The following is a 6,580-nucleotide window of genomic DNA, read 5'->3' on the forward strand; positions in this document are numbered from 1 at the left end:
ATTTGTAGGAATTGTCCCAAACGAGCAAAGTATCAATCGTGGAAAATCCAGAAAAATTGGGAGTGGGTTTCTGTGCTGGGAGTTTGGGGCTACACGAGGAGCAGAAATCCTCTGAAAAGCCAAGTGCCAAATTTTGGGGAGTGGTCCAGAGGAATCTGGGATAACTGGAGCTGTCCTTGCCCATGGCAGGGCTGGAATGGGATGAGATTTAAGATCCTTCCCACCCAATCCATTTTGGAATTCTCTTTTATCCTGATTTATTCCCCAAAACGCCAAGCTGCATTCCTATACACACGCAAAACCCTGGATTCACCCACAAGCTCCAGATTGCAGCGTCTAAATCAAAACCATAAAATTGAAATCATCCAAAAAAAAAAAAAAATCAATTTTAAATAGAAATATTTTGAAATAACAACTCCAGACCTGGCTGAAATGCAAGATTTTTTTTCCAAAATAAACTTTGATAATTCTTGCAAAATCTAGACTTCCGGCAGATTTGAGAACTTCTTTCCTTTATTTTTTTTAGGGATGTAAACACGGCGAATTTTGTGTTTCCCGGCTCTAACACCCCCCTTCCACTCTGCAAACACTCCAAGGTGTTCACACCAACATTTGCAGCTTAAGTAAACTCAGAGCTCAGCCTAAAGTCTATGCTCAGTATTAATTCAAAGATCAACCTCACGCGGGTCAGGAATCCCGTTTTTATCTTTCCAAGGAATTCTGGGATGTTTTTTATTCGACATCCAATTCCAGCTCTGCCGGAATCCTCCTTTCCCCAAGTTCTGAGCATTTCTGCAGCTCCTACTGATGGTTATTGGTGTTTAACTAATTAATAAAACACAGGATTGTTACAAAAATGCCCGGGATTAATTGGAGCAGCTCGTTAACTGGGAGCATAATGGGGTTTTGAAGAGGGAGATGATTAAAATGCCATTTATTCCCTGATTGCAGCAGCACCTCCTCAGGTGTTGGATTGCTGGGCCATCCTCATTCCAGGAAAAACGTGGAAAAGGAATCCTGGAGCACCGGGTTGGTTACTGGGGAACGACTCGGCCATTTTGTATTTTAATTTTGTGCCTGGTTAAAATCCCAGCCAGGCCCGCGTTCCACTTAAATCCAAATTTCCTCATTGTTTCCTAATGCTTTTCCGAGCTGAATTCCAGAACTAAAGTTGGAAAAGCTCCAAGAATGGAGTCCAACCATTCCCCAGCACTGTCAAGGCCACCACTGCCCCGTGTCCCCAAATGCCGCTACCTAAACAAACAATAATCCATTTAACAAGGAAATATTTGAGGGGTTGAGTGGCTGGCAGCTCCCCGAGCCCAGTAATTTATCAGTTCCCTCCAAATATTTTAATTAACGCCAAATATTAAAACAATTTTCCATCCTAAATGAAATTTTTAAGCTTAACGATTTGAGGGTGATACAGAAAATTAAGTTGGATTTTCCAATTACGTTGGCTCCCACCACCCCCAAATCGGTTTTGAAGTGTAAAATTGGCTTGGCTTTAACCAGATTCAAATTCTGGAAACATTTTGGGATTTTTGGGTTGTGTTCATGGAATTTAACAATGCCTTCCTGTCTGAAGCTGGACAAGTTCAGGGGGTTTTGTCTCTCCTTTTTCTCACTAGGAAAGAAACAAAAAAAATCAACTTTTAGCCTCCAAAACCCTTTCAAGTCCGTTGGATGCATTTCCTGTGTGTCTCCACCTTGGAATTTTTTAAAAATCCATTCAATCTCCAAGTATTTGACTCTTTTTGCCGCTTTTTTCCAACCCAAGAAAGTGGATTTTTGTACATGCAAAAACTACCAGGACTGAGCTGAAAGCATCCAAAGTGTGCCTTTGATTTCTCTTGGATCAGATCCAGGCACAACCCTGGATAAAACAGGCACATTCCAAAGATGAAAATCCAGAGCTCCACAGTCCAATTTAACAGGTCGGACTTTACATCCAATAAAATTCCCAATTCCCTCCGTTACCAAGCTCTTCGATATTTTGAGGCTTCTCTTGGAGCAAATATTTATCATTTTTATCACCGTGAACCACAACTCCCTCCTTTTCCCAAGGCTTTCTCAAAAACATTAAAAAAAAAATTTAAAAATTTAAAAAAAAAAAAAAAAAAAGCGACACTTTTAAAAATCCGGTTCTCCAATATTTGGGAATTATCTCCCAGCACCACGTTCCTGCCGTTTATTCATTTGGGATCCCAAACCCGGGAGCCAAAGGGTTCATCCCCATCACCCATTCCCTGTCCCAAGAATTCCTCATTTTCAGCAGCTGTGGGAGATGGAATTTCCCCGCATTTCCCGCCACAGGCTCATCTCCTTGAGCTCCTTGATCACGGATTTTTCCCAAATCCTCCAGATTCCTCAGGATAATTCCAACCCTTTAAGGTTTGGGTTTTTTTAGGGTCAGGAAATCGTGAGTTATTCCTGGCCAGGGTTTGTGTGTGACCAACACAAAACTTTTTCACTTATTTACACATTTTCAGCGAAACAAAAAGAATCTTTATTGTTTCTAATTTACGTCATTCTCTTTAATTAATATTCCACCCTCTACTGGTTCTTGAGTTCTTGGTTTTTCCCGCTGATTAATCCATATTTTTTCTGGATTTCCGGATCCAGATTTCCCTGCTAAATAAACAATATTCCAACATTACAAAATCCCACTTCCATGGTGGCACCAATCGCTCTCAGTTGGACAAATAATGAGAACAAGCAGCAGAAATTTCCATTTCTTGATATTTAAATAAAGTGGGCCCGTGTGTTAAAAACTTCTTGGATTTAGGAAAAACAAAAGAAAGATCTAAACGTTCCAAGCTTCGTTTCCTTAGGAAAAAGAGGGAACACAAAATTTCATTTTCACCCCAAATTCCTCATCGGCTTCTCATTATTCTGGAGAAACCTCCCGAGTTAAGATAAGAATGACACCGTGAATTAAGATAATAATTAAAGAAATTTAAAATGGCTTCAAAAATTCCGTAATGTTGATGCCGCCCTGGGAAAGCTGAAAATCCATGAAGGATTTCAAATCTCTTTGCAATTATCCCAAGAAGTAAGAGGGTCAGGCTGGATTTATTTATTCCAGAAGATCTAAAAGCTTTTAAAACCCTTCCTAGAAAACGAGGAGCCAATTTTTAATTTAAAAAAAAAAATAAAATACCAGTAGTATTCTCCCATATTATCTCACAAAACAGCCATGGATATTTAAAGAAAGCAGGACATTTTTTCCCACTTAAATTAAGATTTTAATTCTAAAAAAAAAAAGGAATTTATGACACTTCCAGGCGTTTGTTGGTTGAAATCAACCCCAAATTTGTCAAGCCAGATGTCACCTTGACATGAAAGCCTGAAAATAAAGGATTTTCTCCTCCCACCAGGCCTCCAGCACCACAAAAAAAAAAAAAGCAAAATTCCCATTTTTCCCATTCAGGTCCTAAATGAGCCCTGGCAGCAACAGATTTGAAGGCATGAAGCGCTCAAGGTTTTTATTCCTGAGTTAATTCCCAAGAGGAGACTCCAGAGCTGTGCCCGCCCACCAGGCCAACAATTCCAACAGAGGATTCCCATGTTTCAGGGGGAAATTCCTTTTTTATCATGGAATATTGTCCTCCTGTGCCATAGAAATTTTATAAATAGCACAAAATATGGGATTTAGGAGTACCCAGATGGATTTCTTCAATTCCCTTTTTCCAGCAGCATGGAAATCATAAAATAAGAGGCCCATCAGGGTTTAGATGTCACCAATTTTCCCTGGAAATCCCGGGATTAGGGCAGGTTCTCCGAATTTTGCTGGACACCGACACAAAAGCAGCCAATACCGGACCGTGGGAATTTTTAGGGAGAAGGAATTTTGGAGTGTGGAATTTGGGAGACAGCTCCAATCCAACCAACAGGACAGGAAATGCATGGGAAGAGTTTCTTTGGGAACTTTCCCAGCGAATAATAGTTAAAGATTTTAAACTCTTCCCATTTTCTGTTCTCACCTCTGCTGCCTGGAAAAAGCAACAACTTCAGAACCACCAGAAATTCCCAGAATTCCAGGATGGGACAGGCTGGAAGGGACCATCGCATTCCAGGGTCCCAAAATCTCTTGTTCAGCACTCAAAATCCTTCATTCCCTAAGTGGAAGCTGCGATTTTCCTGGGGAAAATCAATCCAGATTCCCAGAATCCGGCACGCCTGGAGTGGGAGCTGCATTCCCTCTGAATAATTCATTAATAATTATTAAGTGATAATTAAATAATTAATTAATCCCGTTCACTAACCCCCTTATTAATTACAGCTCTTCAGTCCGATGGGTCACAGCTCCAGCCCTCGCAATTCCAGGATGAGCCAGGATTTCCTCCTGGACACAGCACCCTGAAGAAATCACTAAATCTGAAACCGGGTTCTTTGAGTATTCCATAAGCCCATTACCTGGAATTCTTGGATTTAGGAAAATCTTCTGGAAGGAATTTGGCTGGAAAATAAAAAAAATCTTTCAACACCTCCAGCAGGAGCAGCCAGTTAACAACCCCCGCATCCAGCCAGGATCTTCCCTCTCCTATGAAAATTCAGCATTTTTGTCACTAAAATCCTGCCAGAGACCTCTCTTCTGATGATCCCACCACTGAAACACACACAAATTCTTATCAGGAGAAATAAAAAATTCCACAAATCTCATTTCCCAGCAATATTTGAACCCCTGGGCTGAGGCAGCTGCAGCAACCCTGGCAATGTCTGAGCGCTGCCCCCCAGCCCTGGTGCTCGGACATAAAATTTAAAAATCCAAATTATTCTTTCAAATTATTCTTTTCAAAACAAACGTTTCTGATTTTCTCCTGTGACCCCAGCAAATCCCTGACAGAAACCCCTAACGAGCTCCTGTCCCGCTCCTCACAAAGCCAAACACAAAAAATGGAGCTGGTTTGGAATTGTTCCTCGCTCTCGATAGCAGGGAATATCAGCCAGGAATAATCGTATTTTCTAGGAGCAATTACAGGCAGTTCCATAAGGAAGAAATAAAATTCCAGCCCTGCTGCTCTGGCTGGAGCAGCTCCTACCTTCAGAACTCCAGGACAGCACCAAGGGAGGAAAAAAATACAGGAAAAGAAGGAAAAAAACACGAAAAAAAAAAAAAATTAAAGAGTCTGTGTTCATTCCCTGTGACAACACCAGGTAAGGGCTGGGAAAAAGAAACTTTTCCATTGGATTGATGGCTGAAAATCTGGGAAAAATGAGCTCCCAGGGAAGTTTGTCTGGATCTGAGCTGAGCCTTGATCACTCTCATCAAGCCCCTTTCTCGCTGTGTTTTTAGGCTTTCATTGTTCCTTGATTTGCTGATTGAATTCCGAGGTCTCCTGGAGCAGCTCATTCCCATATCTTGAATAAAGACGCAGATTCCGGCCTGGGATCCAATTTCTCCTGGAATTTTAATTCCAAAGGTGTTCTTTTCCACACTGGCTGCAAGAAATCAGAGTTTTAAAGATTTTGTGGACCTCTGGGTGTGTTGTGAGAGTGGACAGTGAAACCACAGAAAAAAGGAGAGAAGTAGGATTTTGAGGTTTCTTCCCAAACCCTCACTGGCAGAACTTTCAAAAAAAAAAAAAAAAATTCCAGCTGGAAGCAGATTTTTCATGGGCACAATCCCAGATATGTTCATGTGGAGAAGAGGAGGATCCAGGGAGAGCTCAGAGCCCCTGGCAGGGCCTGAAGGGGCTCCAGGAGAGCTGGAGAGGGGCTGGGGACAAGGGATGGAGGGACAGGACACAGGGAATGGCTCCCAGTGCCAGAGGGCGGGGATGGATGGGAGATTGGGAACTGGGAATTCCTGGCTGGGCTGGAATTGCCAGATTTGCTGTGGCTGCCCCTGGATCCCTGGCAGTGTCCAAAGCCAGGTTGGACATTGGGCTTGGAGCAGCCTGGGACAGTGGGAGGTGTCCTTGCCCATGGAATGAGAAGAATGGGATGGGATTTAAGGCTCCTTCCCACCCAAACCATTCCAAGAATTCTCCAGTTCTACTAAAACTGATTCTTGTTGTCCAGTGAATCCAAATCAAATCCCAATCAATTCCTGAGTGTCATTCCAGCCACCCAGCACTGTAAAAACCAAAGACATCATAAAGAAGCCAGGAGGCAAAAATTCCCTTTCCATTTTCTCTTTGCTTTCCTTGGAGCTGAGGAAGTCGAGGTAAATCCATTCCTGACTTTTCCATCAAATCTGTCTCTAAGAAGTGCGATTTCACCGGGATAGCAAAGAAGAAAATGTGGGAAGAGTTCCTGTTTCCAAAGCCAGTTGGATTTCTTGGAAGCTCTAAATCCCAAGGAAAACTTTGCCTCTTGAGTCTCATTTATAACACCAGCACTGCATCCTAGAGTTTCCCACCCCAGCCAAAATATTGGATTTGTTATCAGCACAGAACCCAGAATGGTTTGGGAATATGGATCATTGTGGGTTTTGTCCAGATTTTGGAACATAACCATTGTCTTAACCCCAAAAAAACACCCAAAACAGATCAATATTCTAAATTTTATAATTCATTCTATAAATTCATATTATTTAAATTCATAAATTATATATATTTCATTATATAAATTT

This window comes from Hirundo rustica, chromosome 6 (genome assembly GCF_015227805.2).
Source record: "Hirundo rustica isolate bHirRus1 chromosome 6, bHirRus1.pri.v3, whole genome shotgun sequence".
In the NCBI taxonomy this organism is placed as follows: domain Eukaryota; kingdom Metazoa; phylum Chordata; class Aves; order Passeriformes; family Hirundinidae; genus Hirundo; species Hirundo rustica.